The following is a 19,020-nucleotide window of genomic DNA, read 5'->3' on the forward strand; positions in this document are numbered from 1 at the left end:
TATCGCCCAAAGTTTACGCGAAAATTAGTTTTTACGTCCGCGTCTCTATAGCACGCAGTGTGTTTATCGTGCAATGTATACGCAAAAATTTGTTTTTACGTGCATAGGATACGCATGGGTTGGTTAGGGTAAGTTTAGTAGTGGTGTGGGGTGCGTGTGTATTATACGTTTGGGTAGGATTAGTGGTGTGGGGTGCGTGTGTATTACACGCAATAAAGTGCGTATCAAATGCACGCGAAAACTGCGTATCAGATGGACGTAAAACTCATTTTCGCGTAAACATTGGACGATAAACACACTGCGTGCTATATGACGCCCTGAGATGAGAACGGGCTCGAATATCTGTTGAGGAGCATCAAAATAAAGTGTTATTAAGCAGACAGTCGACTAATACTCTAATAACTGATAGTTAACATGTAGTTACTTATACTGTAGTTTTCTCATCTGAACTCATTCTCACTGTTTCCCGGGTGAAAAAAAGCCCTTGCTTGCACAGAAAGCATCTCTAATATCTTTTATGAGTATATTATATACGAGCGCCATTAATACGTTCAACACTATTGTGTGTTTCCGCATGGCAGGATGGATGTGAAAATAACAGGTATAATCGAATGATCTATTCCGTGGCATAAAGTAAATCAGTGGGCTAATAATTTTACTAAAGGAGCTTCAAGATAAATAACAACATTAGATTAAAGCCCGCACTGCATATTAATTATGGAAACAAGGGAGCCAGTCGGTAATTTAGGTGGGCGAAATGAATCACAATGTAGTTCAATCAATTTTCCGCAGAAGCTCCAGGATTCCTCACAGATCTTCCCAGGTGGTGATGGAGGAGAGTGGCAGAAAGCCAATTCAATCCCTAGATAGTGGACAGGCTTTTGTACCCTTGGGCAGGGCATTCAGAACGAGAGTGCCAAGAGGTGCCAAAGCACAAAGAACACAATAACCCTGCCTTTTCTTACTTCTATACACTGGGAATAAAAAGACAGGAGGAATCCGTCGACACGGAGAGAGGAAAATATTGGTTGAGACTCCTAATATAGGAGTGTATACTCTATAAATCGGAATACAGGAACACTTTATTTTACAGTGTCCTTGTTACATATGTTACATGTACTTACCATAGTAATAACAGTAAATGATGCATAATTACATGCAACTAACCCTCAACCAAACCCTAATCCTACCCTAACCCTATAGTAAGTACATGTAGTTTAATATTACTCAGTACTTAAATATATAATTACACTGTAACAATGACACCTTTAAATAGTGTAACCCTTTATTTTAAGGTCATTGTTACAGTGTAATTATACATTTAAGTACTAAATAATAATAATTAACTACATGTACTTACTATAGGGTTAGGGTGAGTGTTTGGTTTACACATGTCCGGGCAATAAACACAGGTAGAATAATTATAAAATAGCTGCTGTCTTATAAGATTAATAATTCACTGCAATATAAATATTCATCCCTTATGTGGCCGCGCTACACAGTGATGGTATTAGATATGAAATATAGATAGGATGCACTGAAATTCTTCTACCATGGTATTTACAGTATAAATGTATGGTAACACTTTATTTTACAGTGTCCTTACATATGTTACATGTACTTACCATAGTAATAACAGTAAATGATGCATAATTACATGCAAGTAACCCCTAACCCTATAGTAAGTACATACATGTACTGTATGAAATTATAATTACTCAGTACTTAAATATATAAATACACTGTAACAATGACATCTTAAAATAAAATGTAACTAACTGTAGCATCACAGTATATTTTTTGTGTACTTCAAAGAATCCCATGGTGTTCCAATCATGTCCCAGGAACAGTAATACTGTGGTATTTAGTTGCACTGATGACTCCTTGTCCACACTAATAAGTTTTCGTTTGAAAACGCATCTTTTTCTCTCGGTATTGGCCTTCCGTCCACACATAGACGTGTTTTTATTAATGAAAACAGAGCTTTTGAAAACGCTCTCCAAAGTGGATACATTTGAAAACGCTGTTTTCACGCTGTAGTGTGGACTGGGAAAACTGAGGTATTTAAAAATGATGACGTAAGTTTAGTCACGTGACTCATATTGTACTAATAGATATTCATGTTTATAGCGGTATTGTGCCTGTTATGAGCTGTTCACTTTCACACTATTGCTAAAATATGTTACTTCACACACTCTTCATATCACAGTCCTGTAAAGATGCCAGAACATGTACTCAGATTTGCTGTCCTGCGGTAAAACATGAGAGCCGTTGCGTTTTAGACCAAATATATGATGGTGAGTGAGTGAAACCTGGACGATCAGTGAATGCTGAGATATTCTGCTAAATAGAATTATCCTGTCAGAAGAATTGCACGATAACTTTATTATTTATCTTTCCGTCTGTATCATCTCAGTGAGCTTTTGTGAGGTTAAACGCATGCGCAGTAAAGGTGAATTTAGCATTTTCCAAAAGTTTAGCATCCACACTGAAACGAGCGTTTTTAAACGAAAATGAAGTTTTCAAACGTGCCCTCAGTGTGGACAGAAAGCCAAAACGGAGAGAAAAAGATGCGCTTTCAAACGAAAGCGTAGTAGTGTTTACACGACATCGTTTTCAATGCACCGTTTTGGCCGTTAATTAACATGACAACGGCATTTTGGGTGCCTGAAAACGCAAACTTTTGAAAATGGGTTTCAAAGTGCAAGTTTTTGAAAACGGTCTCCGTGTAAACAACAAAAATGCGAATCTCTCCTTTCAAATGTATCCGGATTAATGTAGACATAGCCTCTGGCGCAGCTCAAATCTAACGGAATAACAGCAGGCCTGTCCTCTGCTGAGCCGTGATGGAGCAGACACACACACACTCACACACACTGTGATGGAGCAGACTCACACACACACTCACACACACACTCTATCTGTGATGGAGCAGAGACCGTGACCACCGGCTCTTCTCAAATCTGTGGCGGCACAATCACATTACTCCTCATGGAGACCCTTAACACACGGGACCGGGGCGCACGGGGCTCGGAGAACTCGGAGACGGATGAGATTTTCACACTCTCAATTCAATTCAATTCAATTCAATTCAATTCAATTCAATTCAATTCAATTCAATTTTTGCTTTATTGGCATGACAATTGTTTCAATGTATTGCCAAAGCATTTCCAATCATTATACATGTACTCATGCATAAAAAATGTATAAAAAAAAGGTAATTAGCCTAGAACAATTAATCAACATTTCAGAATTCTATAAACAATTTACATTTACATTTATTCATTTACATTTATTATTACATTTTACATTTATTACATTTATTCATATTATACATTTATTCATTTAGCAGATTGCTGTCCTGTTGTCCTAATTGTTTATAGAATTCTATAAACAAATTAGAATTCAGTGTGTGTGTGTGTGTGTATGTGTTGGTGTGTGTGTGAGTGTGTGAGAGAGAGTGTGAGTGTGTGTTTGTGTGTGTGTGTGTGTGTGTGTGTGTGTGTGTTGGAGTGTGTGTGTGTGTGTGTGTGTGTGTGTGTGTGTGTGTGTGTGTGTGTGTGTGTGTGTGTGTGTGTGTGTGTGTGTGTGTGTGTGTGTGTGTGTGTGTGTGTATGAGTGTTTGTGAGTGTTTGCGTGCGAGTGTGTGTGTGTGAGCTCATCACTGATTAGTCGGTTCCTCCCTCTTTTTGTGACAGGCATCAATGTATCCTGCTGCTTTTTTTCGCCTAACAAATGTTGAAGTTGTGTTTTATTGTTTAATTTTACGAAGTTAGGGCAAAGTATTTCAAATTTTGTATAAAATGTCTCTCTAATGTCATCATAGTTTGTGCAGTCTCTCTCTCTCTCTCTCTCTCTCTCTCTCTCTCTCTCTCTCTCTCTCTCTCTCTCTCTCTCTCTCTCTCTCTCTCTCTCTCTCTCTCTCTCTCTCTCTCTCTCTCTCTCTCTCTCTCTCTCTCTCTCTCTCTCCGAGCGAATCTCGCACGACCACCGGCGTCAGACTTGCATTCAGCAGCTCTGTGGCAGCCATAGCAACAGTGTCTATTCTCACACACACACACACACACACACACACACACACACACACACAGTCAACCGGCCTTCAACTCTACAATTACTGTACAGCTGCAGCACGAGAAGATGCTCCTGCTGAGATTGAACACGGTTTGAGTGACAAAATGCAGGTCTCGCTCTCGCGAGTCAGGGTGGGTGTCGGAGCAAATCCTGCACTTAAACTGCCCTTTTTTACGCCACACTTACTTAAGACTAAAGCCAGTGTTCCGGGATTGACAGATGGATACACAGATACAATATTGCTTGTTTTCTGTTGGTAACAGTTTATTTTAAGGTGACGTATAAGTTACACATTTAAATATATAGACTACTGTAAAAGATATTTGTTACTTCTAAGTAAGACAAGGATGCATTAAATTGATCAAAAGTGACAGTAAAGACATAGTTGGCTAAAGAAATCCTCATATTAGAGTGATTTCTGAAGGATCATGTGACACTGAAGACTGCAGTAATGATGCTGAAAATTCACATAGAAAACAGCTGTTTTACATTGGAATAATATTTCACAATTTTTACTGTATTTTTGAAACACAAATGCACCCTTGGCAAGCAGAAGAGACTCTTACATTTACATTTATATTTATTCATTTAGCAGATGCTTTCATCCAAAGCGACTTGGATATAAGTGCAATATAAGCAGTTAAACTAAAAGTAGGACAACAATATGCAAGTGCTATAACCCTTCTCAGTTTAATCTAACGCAGCACATGTCATTTTTTTTTAGTTTACTGTATATAAAAGGGAGCAGAGCCAGTGGTTGTTCTGTAGGCAAACATCAGTGACTTGAATTTGATGCGAGCGGCAACTGGCAACCAGTGCAATTTGGTGAGGAGAGGAGTGACGTGTGCTCTCTTCGGCTCGCTAAAGATCAGGTGCAGAGGTTTGACCATGCAAGCTGGAAGACCAGCCAGGAGAGCATTACAACAGTCCAGTCTAGATAGAACAAGCGCTTGGACAAGGAGTTGTGTAGCTCTGATAGGAAGGGCCTGATCCTCCTAATGTTGTACAAGGCAAATATACATGACCGGGCAGTTCTAGCAATGTGCTCTGTGAAGTTCAATCGATCATCAGTCACAACTCCAAGGTTCCTGGCTGACCTTGATGGAGTTATGGATGACGAGCCAAGCTGAATGGTGAAGTTGTGGTGAAGTGTTGGGTTGGCCGGGACCACGAGTAGCTCAGTCTTCGCAAGGTTTAGTTGAAGGTGGTTATCCTTCATCCAGCCAGAAATGTCTGTAAGGCTGAGATGCGAGCAGCAACCGTTGGATCGTCAGGCTGGAAAGAGAGGTAGAGTTGTGTGTCATCAGCGTAGCAGTGATAGGAAACGCCATGTTTCTGAATCACAGATCCTAGTGATCTCATGTAGATGGAGAAGAGAAGCGGTCCCAGCACTGAGCCCTGAGGCACTCCAGTAGCTAGATGTTGGGTCTTAGACACCACACCCCTCCATGATACCCTAAAGGACGTGCCTGAGAGGTAAGACTTGAACTATTGGAGTGTTGTCCCCGAGATGCCCTTCATCTTTAGGATTAACAGGAGGAACTGGAGGTTAACTGTGTTGAAGGCAGCAGAGAGATCCTACAGGATGAGAACTGAGGATTTGGAGGCTGCCCTTGCCAGTCTCAGAGCTTCAATTACTGAGAGCAGGGCAGTCTCAGTTGAGTGTCCGCTTTTGAAACCAGACTGATAGTTGTCCAGGAGGTTGTTCTGTGTAAAGAAGGAAGAGATCTGGTTGAAAACAACTCATTCAAGAGTTTTCGCGATGAATGGAGAAAGGGATACCGGTCTGTAATTTAGAGTGGGTTTCTTAAGCAGTGGGGTTACCCGAGCCTGCTTCAATGCTGTGGGAAAGCTACCAGTGTGAAGAGAGGTGTTTATGATGTGTGTGAGTGTGGGTACAACCGAGGATGAAATGGCTTGAAGTAGGTTAGTGGGAATAGGATCAAGCGGACAGGTGGTAGGGTGATTGGAAAGGAGGAGTTTGGAGACTTCTGCCTCTGAAAGCAGAGAGAAGGAGGGTAGAATGTGTGTGTTAGCTGGTGAAATGTGTGTGTCAGTTTGTGGATTGGTAAATTGGCCACTGATGGTGGTTGTTTTATTTATGAAGAATGTGCAAAATCATCAAGCATACTCTTTACAATTGCCTTAGAAACACAGAAACACACACACACCTTGCATTACAGATTACAAATCAATAGCAAATACTTGCAAGGATTCACTTACAAGATTACAATGAGGCAAGGGCCAGTCGAGCACATAGGCAAATCTAAATTAAATAAATCAGTGTTTATTCCAAATGATTTATTGGTGCACATCATTATTGTGATAAGATTCATGTTCCTGGTAATCCTGAATCAGAATAACTTCAGCGACATGTCTTCTCTGATGACGAGGGCGGGGCTATAACCTGTCACTCACATGAGATCCACCAATAGCAAACCACAACCATCCAATCAATTCCCCTCAGGCAAAATCAAGCCCCGCCCACATTTGTTCTTGTTCCAGAAGCCATTTCACTACAAAAGGGAAGAAAGGACTATTGTTTCATCCCTACTTTAAAAGCCCCCTGAAATCAAAATTTAAGTTTTTTAACTTCTACTATGAATATGTTAGCCTTAAGGTTCTGAATATTCAATGTCCATTCAATGTCCCGCCTTTACTTCCAGTTTCAGTGGAAATTAAAAACAAAGCTGTGCGTTCCAAGGCACTTCAGTGGGCCTTAAATGAAGCACATACAAAACGCCTGAACTAGAAGCAATGCAACCTGTTTTATAGCAGTAATGGAAGTTTGTTGCACATAATGATAAACAATCATGAAAGATGATCAATAGCATACTGAAATATGCAACTACGAAATATTCAATAATTCTATACAAAAGTTAGGTACCACTTTTTGCATTTACCATAAAGTGCCATGCAAAAAACATAGTATATTTCAAAGCACCATAGTATTACCATCACTGTACCATGGTACTGCCAGAGTTATTAAGTAACACTATTTCTTTAGTCCACTTTAGACATTCTACTGACTATAAGTAACAGTCTACTAATACTCTAATGAGAGTTAGTTCACATGTAGGGGTAAAGTTACATATGGTTAATATGTCTAAAGACTATCAAGATAAAGTGTAACCGAGGGTTTTGTAAAGGTTGGCCAAATAAGCAGCAGGTTTGTCAAAAGCCTGGTTAAGTGGGACTAAGAAGACTCTGCGGTGCACAGCGGGCTCTCACTCTGTTAGCAAAATGTCAGGTTAAAAAACCACTCAATAACATTTAGATTTTTTTTTAAATCAGGGGAAGGGAATAATCCCACAATCCCCTTGCAATCAGCACTAACAACTATAGACAGGCTCACAGCGAGCACAACCTGCAAACAAGAGCTTGGTTTACTTCCCATCATGCCGACGGGACAAAATGCACCATTAGTTTGGTAGAAAAGCCTGCAGTCTGTGTGCATTTACAGATTCAGTCTTGACAGGTGAAGACGCCATTATCTGTCCCGACACAATGACCTGCCAGCCAATGACAGCCTGAGGACACATGCTGCAAAGCTTTGCTTTTATAAGGTTCACCAGTTAATGAATTAATGTGCAGACCTTCATTCTCATGGAAACAGCATGTATAGTTCCACTGACTTTTCCTGTAATTAAATGTCCCTTCATTTAGATTTGCTTTACAGTGCTATATATATATATATATATATATATATATATATATATATATATATATATATATATATATATATATATATAAACAATTGTGCAGATATCAGTGGAAAGGCCTGCTTTAAGTGGTTTATAGATGGAAAAATGAGAGTATGTGCCAAAGGGGTCAAGATAACGTAGAATTTATGTGTGGATCCATATTAGAGAAATTAAAATAGATTTACAATCATGTTCATTTACGTTTATCAGCTAATTCAAATTATGCTCATCCAATCACAGAATTCACCATTTTTGGTAACACTTCACTTCAAGTCCTTATGCATTATAAAGGTATTCATTATGTACATTATATATATATAGTACTGTGCAAAAGTCTTAGGCATGTTAATGATGGTGAGATCAGATCACACCGGCTGTTGTCAGACTCCTTGTGCAGACACAAATCTCACTGGATTATTACAATTAATGGCAAAAAGAATGTTTGGAAATGTAAACTGATATTTCCTACTGACACACTACAGCAAAAGATATAAATTACTGACTTAAAACCATTTTTTTGGGGGGGGGGGGGGGATATTAACATGCCTAAGACTTTTGCACAGTACTGTATACAGTATATATATATATATATATATATATATATTAAAATTGATTATTTTTAGATTGCTTGTTATATCTGAAACTGTTTGTTTGTTGGTGTTTTAATGCATTAAAGGTGTGTTCAGTGAATATGATATTATAACTGTGGTTACAATTATTCATAATGTGCATTACAAGGCATAATACATTAAATACTTTTATAATGCTTTATATGTAAAGGCTTTAAGTAAACTGTTACCCACTTTCTCTTGTTTTGAAGTATTTTAAGCTGTTTTAGCAGTCTGATGTCCGACTGAACCTGAGATTTCATTTGTCAAATATTTAATTCACTGGATTATCCAAAAATATGCATGATGGTTAAGTAATAAAAAAAAATAAAAAAAACATTTAATTACAAAATACAATATGTAAGTAAGTATATATTATGGGGTGTCTACAAGATATTTTTTGAAAGAAATTAATAATTGTATTAATCAAGTATGCATTAATCTGTTTAAAAGTGACAGTAAAGACATTTATACTGTTACAAAAGATTCTATTTCAAATAAATGCTTTTCTTTTGAACATTCTATTCATCAAAGGATCCTGAAAAATAAAATGTATCATGGTTTCCACATACATATGAAACTGTTTTCAACATTGATAATAATCATAAATGTTTCTTGAGCATCAGATCATCATATTAGAGTGATTTCTGAAGGATCATGTGACACTGAAGACTGGAGTAATGATGCTGAACATTCAGCTTTGATCACAGGAATAAATTACACTTTACTATATATTCACATAGAAAACAGATATTTTAAATTGCAAAATTTTTACTGTATTTTTGATCAAATAAATGCAGCCTTGGTGCCTTCAAAAACTTTTGAATTGTACTGTGTATATAAGCATTACTGCAATTTAATAATACTCATATACCATTATGTATACAATACTGATAGCGCACACCCTTAATGTGACCTGTTATTTAACAACCGCAATAGTAACTGGAGTGAGTGCAGAAAAACCTCTGCAGAAGGGAAACTTTTTCATTGCAGAGTCAATGAAAACACTTAATATAACGGAGTAATCTGGAGCATTTAGTGTGTATGTAGGACAGCATGGAGTCAGCAGTTTACCGGGACAATGCAGACCAGCTCTCCTTTCTCACGCTGTTCATCTCTAATGCTTATGGAACGCTGAGTTTGTTGGCCTTGGAGTTAATATGTCTTCTGATTTAAGCCAGGTGCACACTGGGCCTTGACTTCGCCATCTAATATCAGGACACAGAAAACATTTTTTTCAAAGGCAGTCTTAGTGTGACGCTCACCGACAGCTGATTAATTGCTTTGCAATGTAATAGTTTGAGTCTGGCTCAGCAGTCCTGCAGCGTGACGTCTCTCACGACAGCCTTCTGATAAACAACCAATTACAGCATGCATTACGCTAAACATTAATGCATAAATAAACATGTAAATTATGATTAAATGCATTTCACAGGCATCAAACTAACCCTAATCTTGCAAAAATATGGGAAAAACAAATGAGAGAGTAAATGTCTTTTTTTTCTACTTTGTCATCAGTTTGCATGTAAATTTAAATGATACATTAATATAATAATAATAATAGTGAAAATGAACATGTTGAGAGCTGAATGCACATTTCCTTATCTAGTAGAAAACATCATTTTGCAACAAGGTTGAGAAAACAGACTTGAACACTTCCCTCTTTGGTCAGCCATGCAGACCTTAATATTATTCCTTTTCCAGGCAAAGCATTGCAGTCATTAGCATAAGGGCTCAAGGGTTTCATTTAAAGGGGACCTATTAGTCTTGATTTTGGGTTTTGCTAGAACAGGTTTTCATGCTTGAATGTTGATTATTTTCCTCCATTGTTGCGGCTCCTCTCGTCTCAGTCTGTCAGTAACGCTCATAGACAGTAAAAGAAATGGACACAGCGACCCCATTGGATTCAACGGAGAAAAGTGAAGTCAATTAGAAGCTCTTCTTCCTGATGGCTGAGCGACTGTGCAGACTCACACTGAGCTTGACGACGTAGATGTGACGTGAGCAACCCGTCTGTCTTCTAGTAGCTGTACCGAGAGAAATCTGAATCATTCCCTTCTGAAACTCACAGAGACGGAGAGTGTGAGTAGGAGCTGTCCATGAGCTGGAGCAGGAGACACTTTTGCTAAGTATTCTGATTAATTATTTTGTCATTTTGCCTCCACGTCCCCCCGATCGCCCGCGAGCTTCTCCTCCTGTCCATACGGTAATCTCTCTACTGTGCGACAGAGAGTCGCGTGGTTATGACGCAATCGTTAGCCTATTTTTACAAAAACTGCTTCTACAGGGCCATAACATAAGATACAAGGTAATGGAGCCTTTTATACATTTTCGTGTTTCTTTAGAAATAAATAATGGATAAATGGAGTCTCAGTTATTCGCTGTCAAAGTGACGCCAAAATGAATGGGAGTCGATGGATTGCTAACCGCAGGTGGGGGTCCGCTAATCAATGGCGGCGCCCAGGGAAACTTCAATGTTTTCCGAAACATTGGCCCCCTGATAACGCTCTGTTTAGTTCCTGTCTCTATGAAGCTCCTCCTCCTGAAAAGCACACTGTGCTCTGATTGGTCGGCTGGAGCGGTGTGTTGTGATTGGTCAAGCGCTTCGAGTGTGTTTGGGAAATGTCCCGCCCCTTACCATAACCACCAGTTTAACACACTACTAACTAACTCAACCAGGCCCCGCCCCTTTATTCTGCATATGAATTATTTAAATGAGGAATGAAGTGACTGTGCATAAAACAACCACGCAACGCTGTCAATCACAACCAAAATCTTTAGATATATACTGTCAGTCAAAAAGAGTCTGTTGTGGATTTTACTCGGGTCATATTGCATGATCAGACCAGCACCAATTGACTAAGAAAAGGAGGATTATATAAAGAGAAAAAATCAGCTCCAAGTGGCATGCAAAATGATCTTGCGTGATTAAGTGTGTCATTTGCATTGTTTTTGGGTCGCTTTGGGTCGTCAAATTGATAATTATTAACAATGTGCAATTGTTTTGGCTTCTTTTGCCTTGATTGCCGGAACGGAGAGCCAAATATCCACGCGGGCGAGTAAATAAACTCAAGATGAAGTGCCGCAGTAATTGAAAGCGCATTATCACAGCTCTCAGATTTCCTTGTCTGAGTGAGTTCTGTTGAGCTTTGATCCCACAATTATCACTGAGACGTGTCATCTTTAAAGTGAGCATCCCGACTCCCGGCGTGGGAACGACTTCACATTTACACTCGAAAGACTTGATGTGTGTGCCGATGCCCGTCTCCAGGGCCTGGGGAATCTGGAGCATTCAAAGCAAGCAGCGATTCATGATTAAAGAAAGAGAACGTACAGTCAGACTTCATTATCATGAGATAAACCTTCACGACGGGGTCTGGGATCATCCTCAAGGAGTTTATTCTGCGGAAAAGGCCATCTGACTGTACATTATCCTGCTTAATGCATGCAACTTACCAAATCAGCTAATAAATAGTCATGATATATTGATTTGAGATTTTACAACGGCCAGTTATAACAGAATGCTGAAACAGACTGATTTAAATAATTTTCTTCAGAAATGAGATACATTTAAAATAAATCATCATATTTCTCTAAAAATCTAATTTTTATAAGATATATAAGATTCAACTCTTTTTTATGTTATATGAGATTCAACTATTTTTATGTTATATGAGATTCAACTTTATTTTTTAATAAGTTTTGCAGGATTCAACTCTATTTTTAATAAGTTTTATGAGATTCAACTATTTTTAATAAGTTATATGAGATTCAACTATTTTTAATAAGTTATACGAGACATCTTTTTTTAAACAAGTTATACAAGATTCAACTATATTTTTATGTTATACGAGATTCAACTATTTTTGCTAAATGAGATTCAACTTTATTTTTTAATAAGTTTCGCAAGATTCAACTCTATTTTTAATAAGTTATACAAGATTCAACTATTTTTTAAGTTATACGAGATTCAAATCTATTTTTAATGTTATAAAAGATACAACTATTTTTTAATAAGTTACACAAGATTCAACTATTTTTTAAGTTATATGAGATTCAACTATTTTTTAAGTTATAAAAGATTCAACTATTTTTAATAAGTTATACATTAAACTCTATTTTTAAAAAGTTATACAAATTCAACTTTTTTTAACAAGTTATATGAGATTCAACTTTTTTAATGTTATATGAGATTCAACACCATTTTAAAGATAATTGTTGAAATTATCTGTAAAACCAAGTTGATTATACAAAAAAAAAAGGTAAAGCAGTAACTGAAGTTAAGTTGAAATAGGTAGAAATGTTTTACAGTAGTTGAAAAACTTAAACTAAACAGAAAAAAATTGAAATCGAAGCACAAAAACATTAACTCAAACTAACTCAAACTGAAATAAAAATAAGTTAGACCTAAATAGCGAAATTGAAAAAAAAAAACTAATAAAATTAATTCGAATGAATCCAAAATTCATATGAAAACAGAAAATAATAAAATAAAAGCTAATTCAAAATATCATTTAATATAACTAAAATAACACTGATCTGAATTACACAACATAATTCCATAAATTATTTATGAACCTATAATTTCACATTGAACGTTAGCTAATAAGTGATGATGTTTGACATGCAATTCATGCGTGTATAACTCCATAAATAATAATTATTAAATTAAATAATAAACAGCAGCAACAACATGCCACTGGGGAGCTCCTGCCCTGATTTCTGCAGGATTCAGCATATATACTGTACACTGTGCATCGTTCGCAGATTTCCTGACCGAATACAGCAAAGACTGTGTGAATGTGTGTTTCCAGTCTGATAAATGAGACCAGCTTGACTTGTTTGATCAGGCTGTCAAAAGTTTGATTGTTTAACAGGATTGGATTAAATCCACAATAACAATCTTCAATTCCAAGGTATAAACTTTAAGCGTGTGAAAAATGTAGCATACTTGCGTTTGAAATGCTTTTCATAGCATATTACGCCTTGACAGTTTGCATGACACCTAATGAATTTGTTCAACCAACAAAATACACTATTTCAGTTCAACGTAACAGCTAGCATAACATATGCTAAATGCAGCTTATCAAACATAAATTTAACGAACAAGCAAGACATATTAGTCATGTGATTAACCTTTGCGTAGTCCCTCACAACCTAACCATACGCGCTACTGCTAACAACATTTAAATCATGCTAGCAACATGTTAAAACATGCTAAAGCATGGTAGCATTGTGAGAAATCATGCTAGCAATGTGCTTATTCATATAAGCAACATGCTAGAAATGTGCTAATTCATGATTGAAACATGCTAGCGAAGTGTTAATCATGCTGGAAACATGTTAGCAAAAATGTGCTATAGGATGCTAACATGTTAAAACATGTTAACAATGTGCTAATTTGTACTAATTTGTGCTAGAAATATACTAAAGCATGATATAATTGTGCTAATTCATGATATAAACATGCTAGAGAAGTGTTAAATCATGCTGGAAACATGTTAGCAGCAATGTGCTTAAGAATGCTAACAGCACATTAAAACATGCTATAATTGTGCTAATTCATGATAGAGACATACTAGCGAAGTGTTATATCATGCTGGAAACATGTCAGCAGCAATGTGCTAAAGAATGTTAACACTTTAAAACATGCTAACAATGTGCTAATTCATGCTAGCAACATGCTAGAAATGTGCTAAAGCATGCTAGAATTGTGCAAATTCATGATAAAAACATGCTAGCGAAGTGTTAAATCATGCTGGAAAGACTTTAGCAGTGTGCTAAAGAATGTTAACAACATGTTAAAACATCCTAGCAATGTGCTTATTCATGCTAAATTGTGCCATTTCATTCTAGAAACCTGCTGACAGCAATGGTAACCACAGAATCTTCAACAAACTATTTTATGTCAAACATAAAATGCTTAAAATAACACTTCATTTCAAAATCTATTATCCTTCTCCACTCATGCAAAGCATGCTGGGAACTAGAAATTGATTAACTAGAAAATTACTACAACTTAAAAAAAAATAACTAACATAAATTTCAGTTAAAACACAATGTTAAGTTGATGCAAGGATCATCATTATGTCAACAGAACTCAATGTTTGCAGCTTAAAATGTTTATCTAAAGTGATGCATTTAAATTTTTTACTCAGCCATGCATTTATTCAAGTTGTGGTAATGAACTTCTTTTTAGAGTGTACAAAAATAGTAGGCAATATATAAAATGCTTAATTTATAGTTTTCAAAACAAAACAGAAATGGTGCACTTTCCCACCACAATTTTGAGCTAACATGAAAATAATACACATTAAAAAGTGAATGGTGACACAAAGTGGGCTCCAAAATAATGATGCATTACTCAATCAATACCTTTTATTGCTACATTCCATCTAGTTGTTTAAGCCGTCAGCAATCAGACAGCAAAATTATTCATGCCTCATTCTGAAGCCAAACTCTACAGCTTGCCAAGAATCCCGATAAAGTGTTCAAACGATGAGTCCAGCTGTTTCTGCGAGACTTGCACCAGCGCAATTAAAAAAAAAACATGTCTAACAGTTCTTTATCTGCAGGTTGGTTGGATAAAAAAAAATAGCAGATGGTGTTAAACTGTTGATGGTTGAGAAACAAATGACAAAGACCAACAAGTTCAATAGATGCTATTCAGATTTAACATCAAAGCATGAATTACGCCAGACAGTTCAGTGACTGATTTTAACAAATCAGTGTTCATGGATGATCAGCTGTTGGTGGTCATGGAAAAACAAACATATTTTCTCAGAGGAGGAAAGGGAAAAGATGCTTTACAGTTTTACTTTACAGAAAATCATGATGTTAATGTTTATAATATCGTGACATCTTCATGCATTATAGTTGTATTTAGTTGCATTTTGTGACGATATACAGTGCTATGCATAAGTTTAGACACCCATGCTAAAGTTGGCTAAAAAGAGGAATAAAAAATCATCTTTTGGAAATTGAACTTAATGCCTTAATTTAAAAAATTAGGAAAAATCCAACCTTTAAGGACACCAATTTTCTTTGTGAATGAATAATGTATCGTAAATAAATAAATGTTCTTCCTTAAAATACAGGGTGCATAAGTTTGGACACCCCTATGTTAAATTCCCATAGAGGCAGGCAGATTTTTATTTTTAAAGGCCAGTTACTTCATGGATCCAGGATACTATGCATCCTGATAAAGTTCCCTTGGCCTCTGGAATTAAAATAGCCCCACATCATCACATAGCCTTCACCATACCTAGAGATTGGCATGGTTTTATTTCAGTTAGCCTAATAGCTTGATTTGCATTGAGAGATGATCTTATGGAAAGTACCCCATGCCAATCTCTAGGTATGGTGAAGGCTATGTGATGATGTGGGGCTATTTTAATTCCAAAGGCCAAGGGAACTTTATCAGGATGCATAGTATCCTGGATCCATGAAGTAACTGGCCTTTAAAAATAAAAATCTGCCTGCCTCTATGGGAATTTAACATAGGGGTGTCCAAACTTATGCACCCTGTATTTTAAGAAAGAACATTTATTTATTTACGATACATTATTCATTCACAAAGAAAATTGGTGTCCTTAAAGGTTGGATTTTTCCTAATTTTTTAAATTAAGGCATTAAGTTCAATTTCCAAAAGATGATTTTGTATTCCTCTTTTTAGTCAACTTTAGCATGGGTGTCTAAACTTATGCATAGCACTATAAGCAATCAAGCAATTGAGATTTGCTATACAGCCCTGCTTGTGGATACAATCGAATATATTTATTATCCAACTTTACTGTATATGAGTGATAATATTAACATTATGCGACTGATTTATAAAAAAAGGCAACTGTACAATAAGGTTTTAGTTAATGCATGAACTAACAATGAGCTAAATGTTCGTTTAGCAGTTCATATTTTAGTTAATAAAAATGTTCATGCTAGATCGCAGTGCATTAACTAATGTTTCAAACGTATTAGGCAATGTTGAGATTAACATAACTAAGATTAATAAATGCTAAAGAAGTAGTGTTCATGTTAATTAGTTGTTGACAAATTAAACATTATAAAATGTTACCAGAGAAATCTAGCAGTTGAGATTTGCTATATATATATTGCTTTTAGTGAGTGTAATGTAAAACTGTAACATTGTGTAATGATATTAACAATCGTGCAACAGTGTTTTACAAATATAATATATATTACTTTACGTAAATATGCGATTTGGATAAAGTTAGATCCAGCATTCCCGCTTTACATCAGACACAGAGATAATGTAGTGCAGTAGGGTTTCGTTTTGAATGAGTAAATCCTAGCATTTATAATTAATTATCGAGACAGAGAGAGACAGAGAGAGAGAGAGAGAGAGAATGTGAGTGTGTGAATTACCTGTGGCTATGCAGCATTTCTCTACTTACATGTATGAAAAAATTCTGTCTGGATTCAGGACCCATCATAGCACAGAAACTGCACTTGTTAAAATACAAGGCTTACCAAGGCTGTATCTCAATACTAGTTTTACTTGATCTTAGCTCTGCGTTCGACACTATAGATCATAAAATACTCTTAGATCGACTACAAAATTACACTGGTATTCAGGGACAGGCATTAAGGTGGTTTAGATTATCAGACCGTTACCAGTTTGCCTGTTTAAACGGGGGGAAATCTAAGATTACATCAGTAAATTATGAAGTGCAGCAAGGCTCTGTGTTAGGACCTCTTCTATTTTCAATATTTATGCTGCCACTTGGTAATATTATAAGAAAACATGGAATTAGTTTCCACTGTTATGCTGTGTTATGTATTCCGATGATACTCAGATAATTTACAGATTTCATCTGGTCATGAAGTTGACAGAGTGAGTTAAAGATATAAAATATTGGATGACCTGTAATTTTCTGCTATTAAATTCAGCTGAGATATTACTTATTGGACAAAAACCCTGTACACCGAATTGTAAGCACACCTTCCAGCCAACCAGAATCGAGTATTCAGACAGACCATGGTATGATTTGTTATTAATTACTCATTTATTAATTGAGTTGGGTTATTAATTTGTTTTGTGGTGATATTGAGAATTCTAAAACCTGTGAGGTTTTGTGCAATTTAAAGCAATTTGACATCCATCCAGAAACTTCTCAGTCCTATTTGGGAAATAATCACAGCACACAAATCAATACAGGGAGGTTTAATTCTATGGCATCAATCCACAACAGTCCAAATCCAAACTCTCAAAACTGAGGTCCGTGACTATAGAAAGTTTTCTCGGCGTCTGGGTGAATCACAGTGGCACCGATGAGAGCCAGAGATAAGCGATCATCTTCGTGACCAGCTCAATTATTTACTTCAACAACACTTCTACAAACTCACACAGCAGACTGAAAGTTTCAATCCAGTCGCATCCATCTGGCCGGCAATGATAAAAGATGTAATAGGAGGAGAAAAAAAATGTCAAGCTGCAAATCCAAGGTCAGCAAGCTTGCCTATTCTGATTCCGGCCTCAAAGCGTGGGCCGTTGCACAAAAGCAACACAACCAGCTCCAGAATAAGTTTTATCTGGGCTTGTCACTAGTGAAACACGGTTTCACAGCAGTCATTAAATCCTTTAGCTAGGGGAATCGTCCCAGCGTGCTTTACACCCCCCCACCCCCCTGTGCTGTAGTAGGTGTCCAGTGATTTGTAACAATTGATATTTCCTGACAAGAGTCCTTTGGGCGGTTGCCTTTAGGGTTGGTATTGACGGATCGCATTTGGCGGTCGAGTCGACTTTTTGAGCTAGAACAGTAATTCACCCGTGGTCTGTCCTCACTACCACCATTCAGGCAGGAAAATAAAGTCATGGAAAGCTGGGGGGAGAACATTTTCGGATGGAGTCGGGGTAGTCTTGCGTAGCCAGACTTCTGACTTTTGGCATAAAATATGTCTGTGAGAGCTGGAGAACGATAGATGTTATATCATGACAATTTGCAAATAATTTACGTTTGGGCAAATTGGTAGCCAATTTGTATGATCGAGTTGCTTGGACCTATATGCTTTTTTTTTCCTTCTAAAAATCTTACATTTTCCTACAATTCACTCTGTACAAATTCATATGAAATTGCCACCTTGTAAAATAGTTACATCTTCCCGTTGGGATCCTTCTCAGTGGCAGATGGCACAATGTCCAAAAATGATTGCACCATGTTTGAATGGCCTTCAATAGAGAAAGATGCATTTTGCCTGCAGAATATGTATCTACAGCATCAAGATCTGTCTGTTTAGCATTAGGGGTTAATGGGAAACTGTACCACTTGTGTCCATAATGCAGTTTATCCAACTTATTTTGTAATGTAGAATTAAGCTCTATTCATTGAATGTATAAGACTTACAATTCATTAGCTGCTATAGTGAAACAACTTCAAGATCAAAGTGCAGTAAATGGTCAAGCAATTTGTGAAACAACCAGTGTTCATGATTATGACAATGAAATCAAATATGATCATTAAAAATTTGCAATATAAAGCTGCATAACAGACTGTTTTGGTACAGTTAAAACATCTGGAAGCGAATGACACTGGAGGCTAATATAGAAAAACTACAAAATATATAAATTTCAGAAATATCCATGATTTTCCCATTTTTGTGATTTTAGTAGAAAC

At 36.8% G+C, this 19,020-nt stretch overlaps 1 long non-coding RNA gene across 2 annotated transcripts in view; it reads left to right on the top strand.

The window, feature by feature from the left end:
* The window catches only part of LOC307172237, a 185,452-nt gene that overhangs the window by 147,155 nt on the left and 19,277 nt on the right, over positions 1-19,020 (top strand). The window contains exon 1 of one of the 2 annotated variants that reach the window (XR_013823686.1): positions 3,476-3,514. The exons of the other annotated variant lie outside the window; for it this stretch is intronic. This is a non-coding gene — a long non-coding RNA (uncharacterized lncRNA). Of the gene's footprint in view, positions 1-3,475; positions 3,515-19,020 lie in introns of those variants that run through there. 2 annotated transcript variants of the gene reach the window in all.

The sequence above is a fragment of the Squalius cephalus genome, assembly GCF_949319135.1.
Source record: "Squalius cephalus genome assembly, chromosome: 15".
NCBI classification, from domain to species: domain Eukaryota; kingdom Metazoa; phylum Chordata; class Actinopteri; order Cypriniformes; family Leuciscidae; genus Squalius; species Squalius cephalus.